The sequence below is a fragment of the Cupressus sempervirens genome, chromosome 7 (genome assembly GCF_028749045.1).
Source record: "Cupressus sempervirens isolate cs-2001-9-10 chromosome 7, ASM2874904v1, whole genome shotgun sequence".
Taxonomy (NCBI): domain Eukaryota; kingdom Viridiplantae; phylum Streptophyta; class Pinopsida; order Cupressales; family Cupressaceae; genus Cupressus; species Cupressus sempervirens.
This window is the reverse complement of record NC_143124.1, coordinates 543,798,070-543,825,194: the sequence shown is the minus strand read 5'-3', so window position 1 is coordinate 543,825,194 and position 27,125 is coordinate 543,798,070. Positions and strand designations below refer to the sequence as shown.

General features: G+C 33.4%; 1 long non-coding RNA gene across 1 annotated transcript; it reads left to right on the top strand.

Annotated features, from left to right (window-relative positions):
• Nucleotides 1-6,493: 6,493 nt before the first annotated feature.
• On the top strand, nucleotides 6,494-21,180 carry LOC149547918 (uncharacterized). The gene is made up of 2 exons (XR_016353938.1): nucleotides 6,494-6,652; nucleotides 18,203-21,180. It is a non-coding gene; the product is annotated as an uncharacterized LOC149547918 (long non-coding RNA).
• The last annotated feature ends 5,945 nt before the right edge of the window (nucleotides 21,181-27,125 follow it).

Genomic DNA, 27,125 nt, shown 5'->3' with positions numbered 1-27,125 from the left:
CTATATATATTTTTTCATGACTATACATAAACTTTTTATACAGACCTGTACATAATGTTCAAAAATTTACAAAAAAACTGGGAACAAAAAATCACAAAAAGAGCTTCTTTCAAAAATGTTTTATTTTTCAATGCTAGCTCCATATATCTTCATCTTCTTGTTCTACATCTTCCCTATGAGGGCTAGTATTCCAATGACCTTCAGTAGCCAAATCAGATGGATCTTCACCAAAAGCCTCTGTTGTGTTCTTGTTCCATTATGTTATCTGTGGTTCCATTTTGTTAGCTTCTTCAATAGTAATTGTGTTGTAATCAGGAAGTTCATTATACTTTGGGGCTTCAATTTGAGTTCCCTCAACTTCATTTATATTATGGATGTCTTTGGCAAAAAGGATGGTTACACTTTCATTCAACAAGCTATGGAATCTCTCCTTTGGAATCAAAATGGTGACCAAAACCTGAGACATAATAACAAAATGTGTGATTTTATAATTAAACTCAGCAAGGACCCTTTTTTTGCCTTGGAAAATCTCCTCATTTCTCTACCTCCAAATAAACCAAAGAACTTAGAAGTAAGAACAATCCATAAGTCATTGAGTTTGCAATCAAATTTGTCCACATAACCAGCCAAGATTTCTTGCCAAGATAAACAAGACCCATACAGACTCAAACCATTGACTCCAAATACAATGGACCAAACTTTAATATCCCATGGGCATTTAAAAAACAAATGTTCATAAGGTTCAACACAATTATAGACATTAGATACAATGGTGACCTTAGAACCCTGAGACACATAATGACCAATTGCATGCTTTTTCAATAGAAAAATCCACTTAAAACAAACCTTTTTGGGCTCCACATGAGAATGCCATAATAGTTCAAAAATTAAATGCCACTTATTGTTATACCAATTCAAACCCCAGACACAGTTAATTCATCAAAAAATTTATCACTATCATTCATCATATTATATATTTGCTTGCAAGAAAAATTCATTATAGGAGTTCCATCCTTCCATTTAATGTATTCAATATTATGACAAGAAGAGATACATTTATTAGGGAACTAGTTACCCACAACCTTAGCGAATAGAGTGTATGTTTTCTTCGGAGAAGCTGGAAGATCAAATTTGTTACTTAATTCAGCCCAAGAGTACATCCTATTATCAACAATGATATCTTTAATGTATGATATTCCTTTTTTATTCCAACTTTTTGCTGAACAACATTGTATGGGGGCCAATGGTTTATCATTTAGATAACTCCCCACCATAAGGATCTGTCGGTAACAGCAAAAAAAGTATTCCTCCCTACAACACTTCTGAAACATAGTAGTGGTTTAATATCCTTCTAGGTTTTCCACAAAGTAGAGAAAACCCTAGAACCAAAAACTTTGATGTCAAAGTCTCCTAACAATATGTCCAGAAAAGGAATGTTACCTTAATTTTTTCCCTTCTTAATGACTGATCTCACCACATTATTCCCGATGAGAACTTTCCATGGTTCATTTCCTTCTATAGCTTTTATTAGCCATTTGGAGATAAGTGCCCTGCCCTATTTTTTCAAATCCTTAATTCCTAAACCACCCTGTTTCCTTGGGTTACAACACCACTCCCACTTGACATTATGCCTTTTCCTATTACCCAACCCATCAAACCATAGAACATCCATCATAATCTTCTCCAATTTATTTGTTTGAGCACTAGAAAACAACCGTGTAGAGGCATAATAAATTGCATGAGAAGATAGAACTTTCTATACTAACTGAAGTCTACCAGCAAGAGAAAGCATGTGAGATTGTTATTTGATGTGTTTCCTTTCTACCTTTTTAAAAATCCAGTTCCACATTTCATTCAAAGAGGGGTCAAAGGCAAATGGAATTCCCAAGTATCTAACAATAGTGCTCAGACTAGACCATTGCCATCCTTTCCCCTCAAGCCAAGTGGGAGGGTGGTTGTCCCAACCAAGGATAACAGATTTATGTGGAGCAATCTTGGCACTAGATGCTCTACAAAACAACTCAATTTTGGATACAACTCTATCAAAATTGTCCTCTTCCATGTTCATAGATAGTGTTGTATCATCAACAAACTAATCAACCAAGAGTTCATCATTATTAAGCAAAGAAATACCTTTAATTGGGGGGCCAAACTGAGTAGATTTAAGAATATAGTTCATAGCATCTACAACAATAACATACAAAGTAGGGGCCAAAGGGCATCCCTGCCTAATAGATCTCCCCAACAGAATAGATTTATATATTTTACCATTAATCTCTATACAAGTATTAGAATCCTTGAACAAGATACTAACCCACTGATAGAAATAATCAGGAAATCCAAATTGTTTAAGCATAGCTATAACAAAGTGCCACTCAATCCTGTCATATGCCTTCTCAAAGTCTAACAGAATCATTGCTAAATTTTGGTTATCAGCTTTAGCCTAGTACATTGCTTCCCAACTGGTAACCAAATTCTCTAGTATGAACCTGCCTTTGATAAATCTAGTCCGAGTCATCGAAATGATACTATCCAAGAATTTTGCAATTCTGTTGGCCAATAATTTAGTAATGATCTTATAAGATATGTTTAAAAGGGTAATTGGTCTCTAATTTTTCACTTGCAATTTGTCCCCACCTTTCGGTAAAAGTTTGATTAGTCCTTGATTAATCTTATCTCCAAGAGACCCATTATCAACAACAAATTGATAGACCTCAAATAATTCACTAGCAATCAAATTCTTATTTACTTTATAAAATTCAGCTGGCAAACCATCAATACCAGGGGATTTCCCATTAGCTAGAGATGAAATGGCTTCTTTAATTTCCTAAATAGAAATTTACTTTCCTAACATGTTACTTTGTTCTTTACTAATCTTGGAAAGTATAATACTAATGCATTGATCCATACATATTTTCTTTCCTTCATCATGTTCTGAAGAGAATAAGCTCTTATAGAACTCATAAAAAGTGAGCATTATATCATTATTGCAAGTACTAATCCCCTTATCAGTCTGAATTCCAGTAATTGCTTCTCTACATTGTTTAGCCCTGATGATATTAAAGAAATATTTAGACCCCCTGTCACCATCCTTCATCCAATTTGCTTTAGTTCTAATTTTCTGTCCCTAGATCTTGTATTGTTGGAGAACTCTTAATTTATTTTTGGTATCACATAATATTCTTTCTAGAATTTCATGATTACCCTTATTCTGCAACTTAATTTTAGTTTCTAACAATTGAGAGTTAAGTCATTTCTCTTCTTGATTTCTATCCTTAGCCTCTTTTGTACCAATAGTTTGGAGTAATTTCTTCCAGGCCTCAACAAGCTGCTCCCACTTCTCAATGGGTGAACAACTATTAGTTATGAACTTAGATAATACAATAGCCATTCAGGGGGCATCCATATTGTCCTGATTATCTAGCAATGAGACATTAAGCTTGAATAAGGTTTTCTTACATTGATGCTCATCCTTTTGCCCCTCCTTATTAATATTAATCATTCCACAAATAGGAAAGTGGTCAAACATACTAACAGGAATAACATTGATGGGGTATTGTCCAACCTTCTGTATGGTACTCATTTCATGCTTGTTGATGTAAATTCTATCAAGTCTATAGTAAATTCTGGCCTTATTTGCTTGATTGTTACACCATGTATACCAAATCCCTTCACGACCACCTTTGAGACCCATCATTGGATCATTTATGCCAAATGTTCTCTTAAACATATTCCAAAAAAAAATCTCATTATTTTTCCATTCAAATTTCCCACCACCAACTTTATTCTTTGGGCACTCTATCATGTTAAAATCACCTGCAAAAATCCATTTCACCTTGGGCAGATTATTTGCAAGCCATTCCCACAATTTAGATCTCTCCCTATAATCATTGGGAGCATAAATACTTTCACCCTCATCACACTTAATGATGACCCAAAGTGCCCTATTACAGGGAGAGACACTACTGACACTAATCATCTTCTCCAAATTGGGATTGATCAAGGTGGCTATGCCTCCCTTTCCTCTGTCATGGTTTGAGTAAAAACATTTAGCATTCCCCCAAATGAACTTCAGTGTATTAAATGCTTGATAACCATTAGCTTTTATTTCTTGTAAACACAAAATATCTTTCCCTTTAATATTGTTACACCATCTTCTAGAAATGTATTTCCTATCTGACATTTCTAACCCTCTAACATTCCAATTATGAATTTGCAATTTCATGGTTAACATCGAAAAGGGGGATTATTCTTATACAATCTGGAGAAACAATTAGGCATATCATTTCCCTTAGCTTTATTGTTCTTATCTTTATTCTTTAGGCTATTGCTTCTGTCATAGGTTTTCCTCTTCTTTTTTTCAACTAATTCAATGAACCCTTCACCACTACTAACATCTTCCTCCATATTCCTAGCTTCTGAGGATATTTCACTGCTATATGGAGGAAGGTTACCCACAGGGGGAGGACTACTATGTTTCAAAGGTGATGTAGGGAGGATATTATCATCACCATTTTGTGCCATAGCTCTAATTTTTTCCAATGCTATCTATTGAGCATTTTTTTCCCACTGTTATCATCATTTTTGGACCTTGGAACCGATCGATATATATATATATATATATATAGAGGATTATTATTATTATTATTCTGGTTTGGAGTGGAAGTAGAGGCAGGTCTCACCTCATACTCCCCTTCGAATAGGGGATTATTCAATCTTACAAACCCATCAACATGGGTGTCTATAGTACCAGAAGATGGAGATGAATCATCATCGACCTTATTATTATCATTTTTAGGCTGACTCTTTTCATTACTGGAAGGATGAAATTCCTTAGAAATGTTTTTAAGCAAAGGACATTCAAAGGCTCACCTTCAAAATTAACAGAAATATTCTCAAGAAATGCAATGCCAGGGTTTGGGGCAATGAGAACTCTAGCATTAAGGTGAGGCAGAGTAATTTTGGTATCTTCAACCTATAGGATTGAACCTAGAGGCTTAATAATTTGAGATAGGAAAGGCCAGAATTCTGGTTGGACACCCAAAATCTCCACCCAAAAAGGAGAGATTCGCTGGGCTACATCTTCGATTTTACCTTTCGGAGACCAGAGCAAAGCCCTAAACATTGTCTGCCGTACATTCCAAAAACTTTTTAATTTTTTTTTTCTTGCATAGCATGATTCTTGAAAAATATTACAAATAGTCCTTTTTAAAACATTCTACTGAAATTAACAACAATGCCAAGCTTCTTGCCCCAAACATTATTAATCCAGTCATCCAAATATTTACGAGTGGGAAGAAACTCGACATCCATGCAAACAAAGAAAATTGCAATACTCTTCAACCTAGATTGCTCTCCTTTAATCACATTGACCATATCAACATTTGGAGTCAAGGAAAGAGTATTTTCGGGTAGAAGGGGAGCTTTGCCTATTCCTCCCGAGATGTTAATGGGACTACCTAGACTAGCGGCGGGGGCTCGTCTATCTCCATTGGTGTTGTTTCCTCTATGGCCATGATCCCCTTCGCCAAAGGAGCATTCGAAGGAGGAGATTTAACACCACTACCCTCGGCCACCACGTCTTTAAAAGAAGGCTTGTTGACACCCGCGTCTGGACACTCATTACTGCTATCATCACATCGCATTGCATCTCCTAGCTTCGCACAATTATCATTAATGCCATCATTTCCTTAACTGCCAGAGTCTTCATCCATGAAGAAAAAACCTCACCCACGAGCCGAAAAGGAGAAACCCTAAGCGACAGAAAAGAAGAATAGAGACAACCACATGAGCCCAAAAAGAAAACAAGAAACCCTACACACACAAACAAACAACAAAAGACACAAACCTCACGAAAATAATAATAATAATAAGGGAATACACGATGCAAACAAGACTTCGCACGGGAAGCGCTCGCATGAAGGACACGAATCAACTTCAGAAGGTGTCCACTTGCAGAGCGCTCCTCTCTCCTTCCACCATCTATTCTACATTTAAATTTTCTAAAAATAAATATCCATAATATATTTAGCTGAACATTTTGAATCCTCATATAAATTTTAAAACAAAGTATTAAAAAATTATTTATTAAATTTATTCTATTTTTTATCTTAAAATATTATCTTATATTATTAATTAATTTAATAATTTATAAAAATGTTTTGTAGTACTATTCTATCTATTTATTCAAATATTATATTACTATCTATGAAAAATAAAAAAAATTATTGTAATATTAACAATATTAAATGGAATAAGAATAATAAAAGGAGTCACTATATAAATGTTGCAACACTTAAAATGTTGTCTGCACTCTATCAATGTTACGGCCACGGTACTACATGTATGTCATGCGATGGGTATGGGATGGACAAACAATATTGAATTTAATTTGACCGGTGCACATATGTTTAACGTAGTTTACCTAATATCGTTCACGTGATAGCCATGGTAGCTGCCGTATGTGGCAGATGGCCTGCTATGCAGTGTCATTGACTGGGCCGTCCAAGTTAGTTCATACGCATGGGGGAGGCATGGTTCTGTACAAGCAGGCGAAGAGGGGGCTTAGGGTTTCAGAAAGATTTATAAAACCACTGCATAGGGTTTCATTTTTGCTATTGTGTGTATCAAGTTCGGCAATTACCTTCACCTGGTATGTACCTTTTACTCTCTCATTGTTACTTTCGATTTCATTCACTCGATTTTCTTCATAGAAATGTAGAAGCATAGAATGCTAGTTTCAGCGATGTTTTTTGCCTTTTATCCCTTTCCTTGTGCTTTTTACCTCGTTCCTTCAAACATTTGATTTCGATTTGATAAAACTGATGGACAAAGTTATATGAACAGCTGTGAACAATTGGCATATATTTATTGCTGTATCCGATTTATAGAAGCACTTATTCCTTTTAATATTGTTGATATCCATAGTGAGGCAGGGTATCGTTCCAGAATTTTGCTGAATAACTGATGGTATTGTTTCATACAGCATGTTGTGTTTTACTTTTGCTGAGAACATTGTTCGTCCTAAGAATTTGATTATTTCTGGACATAGCCGGCACTGCATATATATGTGAAGGTATCATGGAGTCTACGATGACACAAAATGTTTATTTCTAATACACCACTAATCTGAGTCTTACACTTCTGTTTTTATTTGCCCATGAAAGGATAGATGTAACACATATACATTGTTTTTTATTTGCCTTTGAAACTCAACATTTGACTCAGTAAACACCAGCGATCTCTCATATTAGGCGCAGATTTAATTTCTTTGAATATAACAAATGCTATAGACTGGTACACACGTCCAACAACTCTCACGCCTTGTCCACAAAGGTTTCCTCTCAAGTCCCATCTGTAGATTAGCCAAACTCAGCGCAGTAACTGCTTACTTCAGGAAGCCTCACAGCTGAAAAATACCTATTCTCAGTGATTTTTTGTATAGTACATGCAAAGTCCTTTCTCAGGCTTATCCTTGTGATAAAGTTGTGATAGTTGAATAATTGTATCACCACTTGTATAAAAGTAGTAGGAGAGAAAGCATAAATGGAAGTCCTAATTGCCAAAATTTTGGCTCCATCCCTGGCTCTTGCCAGAGACATATGCCTCTTGCAGGCATAATGAGATTCTAGCTGTCTCTGGAGGAGCAGATCGAGCATTCATGCTTGATATGATGCAAGGTGAAATTGGGTGGCCCCAAGGCCCCCCAAAAATTAACCCCGCTTCTTTCCTCTATCAAACACATAATTCTGATCATGCAACATTTTTAGCCTTGCTGCATTGGATGCTTCATCCTTATGGACAATTCTTATTTGTTCTGTCCCATCAATGTGGTCTTTAGTATCTGTCTCATGTTTAGCCTTTGATAGGTCATCAGGTGCACCATGATTATTGCTGAATGAAGGATTCCCATGCATTTGATCAGTCATACTTTTAGGAAGTATTACTTCAGTTATGTCAAGAATCTGATCTGATAGGATATTTGGAAATTTTTTCGAAGTATTCCTCAACATATTCTCATTATCGTGCCTTGTTGATTTTGTCTTATTACACAACTCCTTCTCGTAGGATGAGCTGAAAGATACCTCACCTTTTGAATGCATACTAGTTTCATTAACTTCATTAGGCCTACTATCTTCATCATGATGTTGATAAACTTAGGCCTACTATCTTCATCATGATGTTGATAAACTTGATTACATAGAAAAATCTTCTTCAAATAATGGATTTGAGAGTATAGTAAATTCAGATGTATCCTCTAGTACTTCTTCTTCGAACAATGGGTTCAAGAATATAAAGAATTCAGGTACACTATCATGAGAGCTTTCATCCGGATTAGCAATGTTTCATCAACAAGGCTAATATCTTCATTATCTCCTAAAATTTCCTCATGTTCATACATTGTATGCAATTCTATTTTATCTTCACTATATCATTCCTGTGAATTACTATCTCCTTCATTGAGTACTCCTTGAGAATGCACTGATCCATTCATCAACTTGCTCAACATGGTGAATTGAGAAAAAATTTGGACTACTTTATTTTACATGCTGAAATCTCTTCCATATCCTCTTTATTTTTACATTCGCTAACATCTATAGTCATACAAATATCATCATAATCGGATTCCTCTTCAAACTGTCCACAAATTTGGACTACTTTTCTTAACAAGTTTATGATATTCCATATCTAACAAGTGCTGAAATCTCTTCCGCATTGAGAGAATCCTCTTCTTCATTTTTACATTTGCTCACATCTGTAGTCATACAAATATCATCATAATCAGATTCCTCTTCAGACTGTCCACAAATTTGGACTACTTTTCTCAAAGTTTATGATATTTCATATCTAACAAGGCTGAAATCTCTTCCACACTGAGAGAATCCTCTTCTTCATTTTTACATTTGCTAACATTTGTAGTCATACAAATATCATCATAATTAGATTCCTCTTCAGACTGTCCACAAATTTCTTTTACATTCAAATCTGAAATATCATTAGACTCATATGTTATTTCAGTTTTGCATTTATTCTTCTTTGCAACTAGCTCGTTGTACATAAGTTTGAAAAAGATAAGAAACTGATGATCATATAAGAGATCTAATTCTCACATTCTATTGAGAAGGTGAGATGATGGAGGTTTGTATTTTGAAGGTATTTCTTGATAGGCATTACACATCCTTAGGAAGAACTGTACTGTAGATTCTTCTTCTTGCTTTTCTAAGTTCAAAATTGCATCCAAAGGAGATATATAATTAGGACTTTCATCCAATATTTGGAAAAGAAGCTTCAAATCTAGGTCACTTGGTGAGATTCCCAACTCACAAAATTTTTCAATTCCTTGCGTTTAGGAATGATGTCTGAAGGTACCCCTGAAAAATATTCACCATCCTTATGAACAAATGTGTCGATGTCTCACCTTTATAGCTTTCTAGATTGAAAAAGGCATCAAGTGGGTCTATGTGTGCTTATTCCATGGTGTAGCATAGATCTGCTTCCTGATCATAGTACATATTCTCCATAGATCAAATCACTTCCTTCTAAAGTCTTCTCTCTCAACAGAGCTACCAACTGAAATCCTTTTAAATAGAGTCGCCTACCTATTTTGAGGAACGTGTTGATCTTCCAAGTTCTTACTTTCAGTAGAGTCCACTTCCAAACAAACTACTAGAATTACTTTCTGATTCTAGTCTACGAAATCTGAAACATTGGGTAACTTCACAATGCTTATTGTGAGCAACTCTTCCCAGTAGAGTCGCCAATCTGTTGATTCCCAAAATCGTAGATTGGAAATCCAAGAGCTTGCCACTTCTTCGATAGGATTCCACAATCAATTTTGGCCAACGAACGAGAATCAACTTGATTCCCCTGCACTTCAGGCTCTGCTACACCTAGGCGAGTAAACCTTCTACTCCAACTTGATCACTTGATTTAGAGCTTTTCTAAAGAGAATTTAAACTTTGGAGTTCTCTGGCTGGCAAGGTTCTTGAACTCTATCAATATGAAATTATTAGGAATGCTTTGAAATGATTGAATTTTTGGTATAAGGCTTTGTAGTAATGGATTTGAGGTTTGTAAGAAGGGAGTATGCAAATTCCAACTTCGAAGATAAGATTTCAATGAATTAATAGATAACTTATTCGAGCAATAGAGTCAACTACAATGAAGATTATAACATACAACTTTATAATGTTCTATGCACATAAACTTTAAACAATTAAATGATCAAGACTTGAGCTCGATCAAATACATATACACAATATTAAATTAGCCAGAGTGTGCTTTAATTCCTTAGGTCAGGGAGACAGACTAGAAACAGATTTAGAAACAATAAAATATTTCACAATATCTGCGATGGTCGAGTCTAAAATGACATAAATGACCTCGTCCACTTATCTGACATAAATCGTTTACATAGTTTTTTAATAAAATGATTATAAAGGACAAATCAGCTGAAGTTTAATTCTCCATGCCATTTAAATAAATAAAGCAACAATCTTTTATTAATCATCAAAATATAATATTTCAATATTACAAAGTCATTCTGAACTCCTTATATCTCCTTACAAATAAATATCTGAATGTTGAATGTGAATGTTCAAATCTGTCTTCTTCTTTTCTCCCAATACTTTCTCCTTTTATATCTTGAAAGGTAAGAAGGTATGTCCTTTTGTTTTGGATAGACACACCTCTTCATAATCTATAATAATAAATTATTTGCTATTAACAAATGTTATTATATCATGTCACTAATCGCACCTATTCAGCCTTTTAATTTTAATTTTATTTTGCCAGCACAAAATGAAATTTTTCAAAGCCCTTGAATTAATTTAATCACGAAACTGTCACTTTGCCTAAGCTCCCATACACAAAATGTTTTCCGCAAGCCCTTTTCTCTAGAAGGATCAAACACAACACTATTTAGTAGAGCTTTCATCATGCATTGTTTCCTTTTTGACTCCTTTCATATTTAGGTTAATAAAGAATTAAGTTGCCATTCAGACATGCCTTATGAAGTGAGTGGTTTAAACACTTGGATCATAAGATTAATAAGACTAGGTTGTGAATGCAAAGTTATGTATTCGTTCTTTAAAATACTCCATTCATTAGTGCAAAAAACAATGGGGTTCTTATGTTGACACAAATTTTAATCGATATGAAGTGTAGCTCAATCCTACAATATTTTCAATTGTTTCCTTTCAATCTCTCAGTTAAAAAAACATCAAGGAAATAGCCTTAGCCACCATTGACACCAAAACTTATTAAATGTTTTATAACATGCAATAAGAAGGTAGTTTTGAATTTCTTCATTGGGCTTGTTTTTTTTCTTCATCACATTCAAATCATAACTTATATTTATGGCCTCTACAGTTCACTTTGTGAGTCCAGTGTAGTAGTCATTCATATTGCATAGCATAAAAGAAATCTCCATACCACATAGTGGTGTACATATACCAATCATTTCTTTGAATCACTTTCATCAAATTCGGTGCTTTGAACATAAATAAGATCATTTGTAGATTTCCTAATCATACGCACTTTTAATTATTGGATAAGCATTGGAAAATTCTTGAATGAGGACCAAGAGAACCTATGTTTACCATCTATTGCCTTCGTCATTTACTTGTGAACTCACTCTAAATCACAAAGTTACCTATTACTAAGCACAAGATATTGTTTCCTTTATCTTTTGACAACTTTGTCGCTATTCACTATGATGCTCGATTGTTATATCTCAATAAGAGGGGGTCATACCTTATATGGTACATGTCGATTGGGCATAATCCTTGGTATCTTGATGTGCCATTCAACCCTATATTCTTGTTTTTGCAGTCACTATCTTGTTATCCCAAATCGGGAAACCCCAACATCTGTTGCTTTAAAAACATAGATTCTATCCATCAACAAGCTTGTGGCTTTAGGTCCCCGATTCCAAACATAGATCTTTATGTTTTATAAAAGTACATCAACACATTGTAGGGGTGATAGATAACTATAAAAATTGGGTTGCCTTTCCATATTTCAAAATTGGACTACAACATTCAAGAAGAACTTGGGGTAGTGCAAGTTGGGAGAGAACAAATATATAACTCGACCCATGTAACATTTGTAGTAGGAGTTCAACAAACTATGTTTTGGGTTCTTGAAAGTATAGGACTTTCAATATTCGCTTCACAACTATTGTCTTTGCTTTCACTTGGTTTGTAAGACTAAGATCGCTATGATGAGCATTTCACAGAGCCAACAGCTTCTTGTTTTTCTCATTAATGAAGACATAAGCTATAATTTTTTTCTTCTTTTGGGGATAAACATTGGGTGGATAGAACAAGTGACATTTTTGAGTGCCTTTACCATATTAGAATCTCATTTGCATTATCTTTTGTTATCACACACCTGAACTACACATGTTTGTATGTTTCTTATGACAATAACAGTTTCAGATTGTTGTCTACTGTCAAGTAGTTGAATTTGAACCCTTCATACATAAGTAAACTCCTGATTGGTTTGCAACGTAAATTTATTACCTTTGGATTTAAACATTTGAACTGATGACTCATGAATCTCGTGAACTTGTGAACCTTGTCAGCCAATTGAGCTATGTAAACTTGTTAAACCATCTGAACCTGGACTATTTCATCTATGGTTCAACAACTATTTCGAATGCATATCTTATTAAATGCAATTTTTACAAAAAGCTAATGAATAAATGATTGGGGAAAATTGGGACAACTATGAAAATTTCACCATCATTCTTGAGACGGGGATTTGTTTTAGAATTTAAATAGGAGGAGTCTATTGTTGCCGCCTAGGAACACAAATAATTTACTCAATAGCTTTTATTTAAGATTTGGATCATGCTTTGTTCCTATTGATGAGTTTGTGTGCTTCATATTTAATATGTATTGCTTGTCTTTATCCTCAATAAAAGCATATATGATTACATTCCATCATCAATGTTTCGTAACAAAATATCATTCATCCCCTTATGTATCTCTTTATAAGAGTATTATGTATTCCCTAATTCTTCCATATCGTATATGATATTCTATAAATAGTAATTCTTAATAATGGGACTTCTCTGATCTATATGATCAATATCTAATATATCTTCATAATTCCCTATTGTTTGATTCTTGTCATTCTGTGATATGAATTTCCAGATGGAGTGATTATGATGTTAGTGTAGATTGTGTCCTCCATACTAGGAATTATCCTCCATACTAAGAATTATATAATTCAAAGTGGATGCTATGTCTATACTGACCTCAAACAATGACTTATCAATTGATTATCAGACTTGTTGAGATATCCCTGTCAATATATCCAAGAATATTAGAACAATAACTTCAATTTCTTTCTCTTACAATATCTGATTTGTTCAACAACTTATTCTATCTTCTACTTATTAGAATCCTTGATAATCTATATTTAGCAAGGGACTTGCTCTTATTCAAGTCCATTTTGCACTAATGATATCCTTGAGGCTTCTATTGTTGCACATTAAATATCATTAATCTTTTGATTTGTATTAACCGTTTAACTGCATGTTATATATTGAATGCATATTTATGGATTTAGTATTGTCTATGACTGCAACTCTATGTATGACTTGCTAATTGAGTATCGAATATATAAACACTGCAAAAGACAAGTGAGTTGTTTGTTCTTGTTCAATACTAGTTGCCTCCCTCCTATTCATTCACCAACTTAATGGATTGAATTTACAATTTGTACCCAAATGAGATGTTGATTGGAATATCCAAGTATGGAATCAAAGTTTAATAGATTTCCATTTGAGGTATTGTTCGTGGAGTGGTTCATGCTATCCTTTGCTATTAATTCGATCATTATTAGATTTGTGAACTCATACCTCCTCCTCAATGTTCGACGTCCCTTCCTTTTTATCTATATTCACAGATTTGTTGTCACTGCCTGTAGATGGAAAAGCCCCTTCTAATTCTCTTTTCATATAATAATGAAGATGAATGGAGTGTTATCTGCATTTAATGGTATATCTGACCAAGTTTATTTCTATTGCTGACTGGAGTAATCCCCTTCATGTAATCTCCCCCGTAGTCTATGGAGTCAAGTACCACTCTTCATTCCCATCCTTTCAGATTTATCAATATGGGCCTTCGTTGGTTTGTTATAGTAAAGTCTAGAGATTTTTCAAGCCAAAATATATACATTCCCTATCAATATCATTTCTTGTAGAGATGTTTCGATATCTTCTGTTCACTTTCTTAATTATCTTTGTCCTATAAATATATAATGGCATCCATATTATATGCTCTTCCTAACAATATGGCCAATCTGAAGACAAGTCTGTTCCATTTCCTTGGTTTTAGGTTAACAAGATGAGTTACCTATTTACAAACATTGGTCCCTTACTATATTTCACTTCTCATTTTGAAATTACGATAGTCTTAATAAGCTATATAAACTAGAATAATAAATTTCTGTTTTCCCATTTTTTGAATTCTCCTCCTTGTTTTGCCCTTTAATTCCATATTTTGCCCTTGTAGCTCACTTGATGAGAGATTGCGACTTTTCAAATTAGGTTGCAATCTTTAGTTCTTTAAATAATAAATTTATTATAATTATTTTATTTATAATTTGATTAAGATTATAGTTTATATATTTTGATAATTATATTAATTTTTATTTGGTCGGTAATAATTTTCATTATATGTATATAGAAGTTTTTACATAAGTACTTACATAGGCTTATTTATTAAAACTATAGAAAACATCACCTTCCTCTAATATTTTAATCCTATTCATCTATTGCCTCTTTTTACGGACTATACATAATTACAAAACACATTTATTCCATGCTACATTACACACAAGACCTTATAAGATTTTCACCAGTTGTCCTTCCTTTGCTACTATTTGGCAGCTGCAAACTTTTTCTACCATGCACATTACCCCCTTTAGCCTTTGCTGATTATCCTGCTTATCCTTCAAAACTTTGCCTTCTTTTAACACCATCACACCAGCTGCTCCAATTTACCCTTAATCTGCCCTTAGTCGAGCTTTTTCTCAAAATTTGCTCTATCAAAATTCATTTCAGGGTTTTTTCTTGTAATCCTTTTACAAAAACGAATTTTAGAGCCTCATTCTGGCTTTCTCAGTGAAAAAGCAAAAATAAAAAACTACAAACATCTCCTCTTCATTTTAATCTTCCACCTTAACTGGGAATCGAACCCTCACCACCCGGTGCCTCCTATTTCCTGCACTCCTCCAGTGCTTTGGATGGGCAACCAAAAAACCTGTTACCTTCCTTCACTCCCTATCCCTAAAAATGCGTCAATAACTATATTAATTACATTATAAGCATATGATATGATTATATTGATCAATATATGTATTATATGTTATTAGTTTCTTATTATATTAATAATATTTAATAATTATTATTATTATATATTTTATTATTTATTTATTTATTCTAAAATCTTATAAATTTGGGGACATGACTAGGAGCCATAGGCATGCTAACAATGTGTTTGGTCCCGACTTTAGCAATTACTATCTCTAGTTTTCAATTTAAGGTAAAAACAGGTTTTGAAGGGACCCTAAAACCCTATACACAAGTCAAAAGTTGTCATTGAATAGCATTACAATTCAAACAGCCCAAGTAGAACAACCAAATAATACCAAGGATAGCTATATCCAAGACCAATATTATAAAGATTGTATTAAAAAAACATCAAGTTCGAACTGTCCAAGAGGGAAAGCAAATCCCACAACCAACTAAAACATAGAGAGAAGAAATAATCATTAAACCCAAACTGTTCGAGAGGATTTTGCAAAAAGGAACCCACAACCTACAAAACAAAAGGAGAAACAAGGTTTTTTCCATTACGTCCTTTCTCTTGGGAGCAAAGGGTCATGTCAAAGTGAAAAGGGGACTCATTAGAATGCTTTCCAATAACTCGGATCCAACCCTCCTCAACCATAGTCACTTTATTCTGCCAAGAAAGCGAGTTCTGAGACGAAACACCATAACAAGGTTTAGATGCCAATACTGGACCAGCACCATAAGGCATCCCCAAAGAAGCCTTGTTCATTATTTGTTGAACACTTCCAACAACATCAACCTCAACAACATCCTCCTGCATAGAGCCAACAACATCAATATTTCTTCAATCAGCTGCAACTGATCCAAACAAAACCCACCATCACATCCTTAAGAGCTTAACTAGCAAGACCCCTAGAGCACACAACCATCATGTCCGAACCATAAACAACCTCGACCTTTTCCATGACAGAATCATCAAAGGCAATACATCCGCATCTCGGATAGCCAACGCCAGAGAAACTCCAGTGGAATCTTGTTTCCCATTTGTGGTATTCACTTCCTTGTGAGTGGCTTTTTTTAATAACCATATAGTTCTCTGACAAAGCTCCCATCCACCATGAAGAGGGACTCTTAGATTTGACTCTAGTTATGTCATATTTAACTGCCACATGACCTTTTTTGAAGCATTTTCTACATCTATAAGGAATACCTTCATAATCTAAAGTCTGAATCCACGATCCCTTTGGAGAACAATGTTTGATCTACACCGGTAGTCCTTTGGAAGCATCAATGTCTACGAGGATCTAAGCATAGGTGGAGTGAAACATATCAAAAGATGCAGAATCTACAACTACACAATCTCCTGGAGCTTCACCCATTTCCTCAAGAACAAAATCCAACCAAAGATGAAGGGGAAGGTTTGCAAGACGAACCCATATAGGCATCTTACAAAAAGATTCAGAAGATGGATTAAAATCTTGATGCCAAGGTTTAATCATCAAGGGGAAATGGTTGTCACAAGTATAAAAGTGGTCACAAAGAATGACCCTCCTATCCTCAGGATTATCAAATTTAACAATAGAGAAGCCACTAGCCATAGGGAATACCTCCGCAAAATTAGAAATATGTGGTTTCTAGTGCTTAGAAATCCAAGCACCTGGGAGATTGGGCCAGAAACCCCTAAACCTACAGACAACAACATCCCCCATAAGAGCCTATGTCTGCTGCTTTATATCTGAAATTGTATCCTTATCTAGGTCCATCATAATGGAAGGGAAAAGAAAAGGTTTAGCTTCAGCCTGGCTACCAACGGCCTCCAAACCATCACCAGTGATTTGGGCATAAGTTTAACTAGAGGAGCTAGGACCCTTCCCTCCAACAGCACCTGTAGGGACACTAGAGGCCACCACCGGATCCTTAACAATCGATGGCACCACAGAAGAGCCCAATACAATATCACTAGGCGCAGAGCACACAGGGCCAAGCACAGGCAAAATCAAGTCTGCCATAGATAAAACGGATCTAGACACTACAGACAACACCCTCTCCCTACCTATTTAGGGCACAGGGCTATCAATGCCTTAAAATGTGACAGACGCAACACTCCTAGACTGACCTTAAGCCAACTCATCTTCAAATATTATCAAGGAGGTTGATTTAATAAATCTTCCTTGAAATGATATGTACATTTGCGGTCGCTGATAAACATATTGTCTTATATATAGATAGAATGATATATCTACTTGATACGTTCTTTAGCAACTTATTGAATAAGGCCATGCCTTGAACATATAGTTGAAGTATGTCAATCTAAACCTTGAAGTTGGTTACCTTATTGAATGAAATAAATTATATTTAAAGGCAATTATAATACGGAAGTGTTAAAAGTAGTGACACTAAAATATCAGAATTTAAGATAACCAATAATAAAGTAAGTGAAAAACACTAAAAATTGGTAAATATTCAAATACGATTAAGTTAAATATTTCACTAGTCATGATAAACTATTGCTGTCATTTCTTCAAGGCTAATCTTAGTTGGTATGATTGACATCAAGGCTAACATTATAGATGCTTATGAACTTATTCAATTCCCCATCTTCCATAGGTTCCACTATTTTATTTTGTGTTTCGCTTGAATGGAGAATTATCTCTTTTAGTTACATATGTTCCACTGTGCTGTTTTGAGTATTATTATTCCCCCTATTTATAATGGATGTACTTGAATATGTGATTGCTGACTTGCAATGTTCTTTCTTTTAATTAATGGTACTCTAGAGATTAGATAGTGAAATAGGTTGTGGTGACATATATTGCAAACATCTTAACTATTTGACCTTATCTTCAATTGTCTTCTTCCTCAAAGGAAACTAATTGTTATTGTGTTTTTTTGCAGATATCTTTTCAAATTGTTTGTGCAAAAGCATGTATGAACTTGAGGCATAATTTTGAGTTAGGAGAATTGTTTGACAAAGGAGAGAATGGAAGGTGTATGCTTACTGAAATATACGACTTTAAGGAAACCACAATGAAAGAGTACTCAAAAGAACATGTTGATGTTAGCATTATATGGAATTAGACATCTTTTTATAGCAGACGAGTTTGAAAATATTGTGAGATATTACAGACAGACAATTGACGATGATTATTTTTACATTGCATTAGAAAAATGCATCTTTAATTTGAAGAACTTTATCTTGATACATAAAGATGAGATACTACAACAAAAATATCGACTAGGTAAAGATTTGTTTTTTTGTAAGAATCCGAACAAGCTAATTTGATTAGATGTCTTTGTTTAGAGAATAAAATAAAGATGTGTTGAAAGGAAGAACGTATAGATGTGTGGGATAGAAAATAACGAAAGGGGCGAGAAATGAATTTATTTCTTACAATTCAAATATTAAAAATTATTAAGTTATAGGTGTAACAACGTTAATTTCTCTATTCTCAATAATGACTTCTGTGAGTTTGTTAATAAACTTTATCTTGTTAGCTTTACACAATATAATGATATATTTACCTTTGAAGCAAAAAATATTGATGATTTTTTTTTTCTTGATACATTGAAATATATGATGACATATTACATATGCATGTGCATAATAACATACATGGAGATTTGACTACAGAAAACATATTGTTATAGTTTAACAATATGTTTTCTGTAATCAAATCTCCGTGTATGATATTATGTTAATGAATATGTAATAGATTATCATATATTCCACTGCATCAAGAAAAAAAAACTCTTCAGTAATTTTTGTTTCAAAGGTAAAAGTATCACTATACCCTATAAAGTTAATAAGAAAATGTTAATCAAAAACTCAAAGAAACAATTGTTGAGCTTAAAATTTAGTGTTACACTTATAACTTGATGATTTGTTATGTTTGAATCATAGGAAATAAGTTATTTTTGGGCCTCTTTCATTCTCTCTTATTCCACACAGGTTCTTTTTTATATTACATATTTATTTGATTATCTGAACAATAACTTCTGATGAAATTAGCATGCCCAGATTCTAAAAATCTTTTTTTTTTAACTTTAAACGGTATTGCAGCATCTCATCTTTTTTTACTAAGATAAAAATTTTCAAGTTGAAGATGCATTTTTCAAGTACAACGTAAACATGATCATTTCCAATTGTCCGCCCATAATATCTCTCAACATTTTTAATGCTCGTCTACTATAGAGAGAAGTTTGATTTCATTTAATGTCATATTAACATATTCATTTGAGTATTCTTTCGTTATTGTTTCTTCTGAAGTCATATATGCCAGTGAGCATACACCTTCGTGGAGCCCTAAATTTTCGCAAATTCAAAGTTTCAAATCCATGACCAAGAGGGAATTTTCTCTATACAATCATGATCAGGTATTCTCGTCCATTTCCAACTCCTAGAAGTCGGATGGTGAATCTCCAGGTATGTATGTATTTCTAATTACAAAATCACTCCAGGAACACACTTTTGGACCATTATTTCTTCGTACTGAAGTATTATTATGTCAATTTGTTTATTGCTGCACATTCTATGTGTATTCAAATACATATGTATTAATTTTCAAGATCTTACAATATCATTTACTATTTTTCCTAAAGATTTTCAATTATGAAATGAAACTTTATCAAAGTGATAATAGCTTGACATTATTAACTTTTTTCCAAATAAGATCCTATGCTGATCATTTATTCATGTGTGTTATCTTTGTTATAATATACCCCTATACAAGATCTTAAGGCCCTATGATACCATTCCATAGTTTTACAAGGCCTAATCCATTTGTAATGTTTATAACAGTATGTTTTCACTATGGAAATATTATCCAATGACTATTCTAAAATAATTATAAATTTATCCCAGTGTGCTCCCTTGCCAAATGCAATCATTCTTCTATGTTTTCTACATCATCACGAAGCTTTGTGCCAGTTCTCAGAGTCCTAATGCATTGAGTTGCTATTTTATCCAACGAGCATTTTGTTCCCAAATTTGTCAGAATTTCTTGTGCAATTGAACAATTTTTTAAACACTAGCCTTTCATTATATTAACATTTCTGTGTTGGGTCATTCTTACAGAGAATCAAATAATTCATAAGTCGCAAGTTCCAAAATAACTAGTTTGAATTAAAAGCAAAGGAAGAATGATAATACTTAACATTAGACCAACAGGAAAACTGAATCCCGTATGGAACAGTTCAGACATTCTTTCAGACTTGAAAATTGATGCTAAATGACAAATATAGCCTTCAAATGGCTGTCTGAACCATTTTAACAATGTTCTTGATGAATTTGAATTGTTGGCTGGCTAGAAAACTGCCCAGATTTATTAATTACGGGCTACTCTTTTTCCTTATTGATTAGACTAAGAGGAAGAGAAGAGAGGGATCTTTTTGTTGAAACTATGAAGAGAAGAGAAGCATGCAAAAAAATGGAGGCATGTACATAAACCACATAGTTAAGAGAAGATTTTTAAACAACTATCAAACACAGACTTGTTATGTGAAATGCGAAATGGATTTGTTAATATAGATAGCACCTATGAAATCACGCCCTGCATTTCTGCTTATATATTTTTAGAGAAATGCAGACGTCCATCATCGCAGCATTCTTGCTTATATTCCTGCATCCCTTTATGTCATCATCGCTGGTTATTATATTTGATGTTTATTGGCTGTAGTTCTGTGCAGATTTCAACAACAAAGCAATGAAGGATTCAGATTGATACTTCATTGTGCTTCGTAATCCTGAAATCCAACTTGTTTTGGGCAGTAAATTCAGTTTGAATTTCTATTGAAAATGATGTAATTAAATTATCAAAGTAATGAATTCTGTATGCGACTGTTCATGAAATCTCAGTTTTTACTGTTCGTAACCAGCATTACTGTTAGAGTATTACTATTTTGCATGGGTTTTGGGCTTTATTACTATTTTTACTAAGTATTTATATGTTTGAGCAATAATTGAGATTTGAAGTAATACCAACACATGCTTCAATATTGTAGCAGTCCTTGTCATCTTGAATTTGAGTTGTTTCTTGCAGGTATATCAAAGAGAAACAATTGTACATATATTTGTTGATATAAAGAGAAAGCTTAGGTAATTTCTTTAATAGAACGATTCTCTAATGTTACTTACTTTGGAGTATTATATCTGAAAAAAATGAAATTTATCAGAAGGGATTAAGTAAATTTTTTCTAAAAATAATGTATTTAAAGAAATCGAATGCATTTTAAAAAGATAAACATTTTTATTTTTTCAAAGAAAGATTTAAAATATTTCAATCAAAAGGAGATTGCCTTAAAAGTTAAGTTCTGCTTTTAAGGAATCATTTAGAAAAAGAAAATATATTGAAGAATCAAAAGTATCAATACTATAACTTTTTGATAATGGGACAATGACTGCAAAAATAGGAATATATGGTTGAATGACACATCGACGCTCAATGAACCATATAAGGTACGTACAACCCCAGATATGACAATCATACATCCTTGTGAATAGCAACAAAGTTGTCAAAAGATAAAGGAAATAATATTTGGTACTTCAGAATTAAGGAACTTTTTGATTTAGAGTGAGTTCACATCAAGTGAATGGAGAAGGCAATATTAGATGGGACACACATGTTCTCTTAGTCCTTGTTCAAGAATTTTTACAATCCTTGTCAAATAATTAAAAGTGTATATGATTAGGAGATTTATACATTATCTTATTTATGTTTGAAACATTGAACTTGATTTAAGTGATTCAAAGAAATAATTGGTATTTGTGCGCTATTATGGGGTATTGAGATTTATTTTATGCTATGGCATACAAATGAGTGCTACATTAGACTCAAGAAGTGAACTGGAGGCTACAAATGTGAGCTATGCTTTTAATGTGATGTATAAAAGATAATTGGGCCCAATCACGAAAATCAAAACTACCTTATTTCCATCTTATAAAATAATTAATAAGTTTGGTGCCAACAGTGGATGAGACTATTTCCTTATTAAATTTATTTAATTGAGACATTGAAAGGACGATATTAAGGCATTATAGGATCGGGCTATGCTTTATATGCTGCATTCACAACCTTGTCTTATTGGTCCAGTGATCCAAGTGTTTAAACCATTCACTTCATGTATGATTAAAGCTCTATTGAATAATGTTGAGTTTGATCCTTATAGAGTCAAAGGCCATGCAAACAAAACTCTCTATGTACGGGAGCTTAGGCAAAGTAACAATTTTATTATCAAATTTAGTCACTAGTCGGCCAATGGTGATAGGAAATTAAGAAACTTAGAATATTTCTCAAAATTATCGGTGAGTTTCAATAAGAACTTTGTAAATTCAAAAAAATTGTAACTAATGAGTGTGAAAATTATATTCGTTAATTTAATATATGCGACAGTGATAATAGCTATGTTTATCAGACAAGGTGCTTGAAGCTCGGTGGTGGATGAATTAGACATTGAAATCATTTGGATTGCTGCAGCACCATTAAGATTATTAAATGTTGGACATGAGGAATAACATAATCCTAATAAGCTTGAAGAACATAGTTTTTGAGCTCATTTTAGTTGACAAACGTTCCCCCCTTTTTCTAGAGGGTTCTAGTTTGGATGTCTTTTCTTTGGGCAGATGAATGCACACGGGATAACCAAAGATTCTCAAGTGCTTTATATTAGGGTTTACTTTTTTAAATATTTCTTCAAGGGTTTTATTACCCAAAAAGGAGTGAGGACATCTATTTTTAATGTGGACAACAATATATGCAACCTCAAACCATAGAAAGGTATTAAGCTTTTGGTCATGTAACATGGTTTTGGATGCTTCTACAACAATCATATTTCTCCTTTTTGTTGCCCCATTTTGTTGAGTATTATAAGGAACAATAAACTCTCTCTTAATCCCAATATTATCAAAGAAGGTTTTGGAGTTATTAGAGATGTATTCCTGCCCAACCCCCCACCACATTATCAAATCGTAGGATTTTGTTGCTTTTAGCCTTGAATTTCTTAAAACTCTTAAGAACTTCATTAGACTCTCTACATTTGAAAAAATATATCCATGTTTTGCTAGAATAGACTTCTACAAAAATAACACAATACAACAATCCTTTATATAACATTATATAACTTTGTCATCTATAAATGTAATTCAATATCCTTTAGTTTCCATTTCAAGGGCTGAAATGGAAACCAAATTACTTTTGATACCTGGTACAAATAATACACCTCTTAGTTGGAGAGAGATGCATTAGTTTAATCAGTTGATAGTCAGAATTATCCCCATTGGTGACTTCCTCATTTGAATCTTGTATAAGGATATCTAAGTGTTCTTTGAATCTTATTATGTGATATTATGCTCCACTATCTATGACCCAAGTATTTGGACTAGTGGTTACTTTACTTGAAAGGGATGAATAATTCCCAAGTCTTTTAAGGTCCTTATCCAAGATCACTCTATTAACTTCATCTATGAAAACTTGAGGCTTAGGCCTATCTCAACACTTTATTAGAAGATGACCAAATTAGTCACATCTAAAGAATAGTATTTTTGATAGGTCCTTACTAACTCATGTTCTTTTAGGGCAAGCATTGTTTTGAATATCCAAGATACGAAGTTTGACGCTCCTTTAAGTTTTTGTTTACCTTTTTATTTATTTAAAGAATTTTGAATGTAGTTTAGATAATCTCTTATAAATTTGATATGGATCTTCCTTAGGCTGGCTTTGGTACCTTGTTAAGTTTTATTCAGAAGATTGTAGGTAATTTTAATTTTATTTCAATTGAGTATTGATCCCAATCCACTAGAGTTAGGACTCTATATAATTAATTTTTTTATTTCCAAAGATACTAATATTATTATCAATACAATATAGTAGAACTATGATGAGAGAACAAGTTTATTGAGTAAGTTTAATTTTTTGCCAATTGAGAAGGTATACTTTATCTTGTTGTATTTTGTAATTGCACTACTTTTTATTGTTGTGTTCCAAATATTTTTGATTAAGGAAAACAGGTTTTGAAGGAAGCTTGAAATCCTTTACAAATCATTAAATTTTCAATGAAGCCCAAACCAAACAAAATTATAGCTCAAAGGTGAAATAGGTCACCCAACAAGACACAATGACCAGGGTGGCATCACAGAGAACACAGTACTCATCAACCACACAAATAGGTTTTGAACGGGCACTTGAAACCCCATGGTAAAAAAGAGGAATAGACAATAAGTCCCTTACCATGTGAGAGAACAAAGAACAACAGGCCAAAAGAGCCAGGAAAACCAAAGAAAGGGACTATCATAACTCAAGCTATCCCTTTCGGTCCCAACTTTTGAGAATATAATGCCATATTAAAACAAGTGGAGGGCTTGACCTTTTTACCTTTATTGTGGTCCATCCATCCTCCACCAAACCAGCTTCCTTTTGCCAAGCAAGTCAGCAACACCACAACCATCCCCTAAAACCCTTGCAACCAGGGAACAGACCGCAACAAAAGAAGGATCAACAACATTCAGAGATGGGGCAGCAATAACCAGAGACGAAGCTGCAGGAGGGGCAACAAATGAATTGCCAAAGACAAAATTCGGAAGAGGGTGATCAGAAGAGGTCACCACCGTAGAGACAATTGTGCCATCAGAAATAACAGTCAAGTCCGCCACAAAAGTGAGTCACTTGGAGACGTCGATCTCAACCAAGATATAGGCATATGTTGTCCTAATCACATTGAAAGATGCAGTATCTATGTTGTGTTCCAAATGTTAATTTAGTGATCAAATTTAATTATTAAATTGAAATAGAAGACAAATAATATAAACTCAGATAGAGTAAACACAAGAACACAAAGACATTACCATAGGAAACTTTCCTCTTGAAGTAAAAAAATCTTACATTTAATTTAGATCCTTTATTATTGTCTTAAATCCAATTACAAACCTTAGTAGATGTATACAAAATCAAAGATATAAGATTTTACTGAAGATAGTAGATCAATGAAGCAAATCAGATATAGTTGACAATATAGTGATGATGGATTCTTAGTAACTCACCAATATAATATCACATATATCAATTTCATATTAATGAATTGCTGCTATGAATTATATTGATGCTAATGAACAAGCATTGTCTCAAGTACAAGATGGAATTACAATCCTAATTACTGCCAAGTAGATAAGAGTTTTTGAGTCTGTCTTATGTATTTTTTGCAAATACAATGCCTTTATATGTGTGTGTGTGTGTGTGTGGCCTAGTATTAGTGCTAATTTACAATTGTGTATTACAAGTTTGTGCCCAACACAAAGACATGCATATTGAATGAAAAGACAATTATTACGGGCCCAACATGATGATCTTTAATTGATTTATTAATTTTAATTTCTAATTAAAGTTCATAGAATTATAAGGTGATCTAGCTACCAAAAAATCAACATTGGAATACATCATTGATCAATATTCGTAATATTGTGAGGAGTCACGCCTTATGTAGAGACATGTCCCTACATGAACATTGTTCACATAGGGACGTGTCTACGCAAGACATGTGCTATATGATGTTGGAATGTGTAATTTCTCCCTCAAATGAAATGTAAAATCATAATAGAGGATTCAAGAAATTCTTGGATAGACAAATAGGGTTAGGTAAAGTTTTGGAAGTCATAGATAATTCTAGAAAAGTCTATTTGTTCTATGTCAGTCAATTTAGATGTTTCCAGAAATGATCTAAGACTTCTATAAATAGAGCCATCATGTAATGTAATTGATATGGACAAAATAGTTAATGAAATATATTAGTGTCGTAGCACATTGAGTATTTTTTCATTTTAGCTTATTTTGTCCATCCACCTTTTTACAATGTGTATCAGAGCTGTCCTGGGTTTCTATAGACCTATGTTAAGAAAATCCTGTCACCATTTATGACAGACAAATCAAAGCCAAATTAATTTGGAGAACTCTGTCACCATTTGTGATAGATGAAGCTATCAAGGGGTAGCTGTGAGAGACATGAATTTGATTAAGGTTATAAGTGAATCTCGTCATCGACATTTGTGATAGATGAGGCAAGATTATTAGTGGATCCTGTGAAAAGAGGAAATTGTTGAGAAAATGTTTGTAGAAATTAAAGGCTGCAACCTTGGAAGACACTATTCAGATAGGAAGATTATCAAAAAATGGCATTTTGGCATTAGGCGAAAAAAAAGGATTTTGATTTGTATGCAACAACATTTGAGGTTGAAATTAGGGGGGAGTGTTGGAATGTGTAATTTCTCCAAATGAAATGTAAATTCATAATAGAGGATTCTAATAATTCTTGGATAGATGAATAGGGTTAGGTAAAGTTCTGGAAGTCATAGATAATTTTAGAAAAGACTATTTGTTCTATGTCAATCAATTTAGATGTTTCGAGAAATTATCTAAGACCTCTATAAATAGAGGCATCATGTAATGTAGTTGATATAGACAAAATGGTTAATGAAATATATTAGTGCCGTAGCACATTGAATATTTTTCCATTTTAGCTTATTTTGTCCATCCACCTTTTTACAAGGTGTATTCGAGTTGTCATGGGTTTCTACAAATGCAACATTGCACGACATTGATTCATAAAATGATAGTAATAGCTATTTTATGTTTAATGCAAAGATTAGCAATTATTATTATCAACAGTGAATAGTCAATCACTATAATGCAAGTTGAAATCTATAATGAAGATGCACAGATTGAAAATCAATATCAATTACATATAATTGACACACACAACAGTTTATAAACATAGTTCTGATTATATATATATATATATATATATATATATATATATATAAAGATCATTAGTTCAC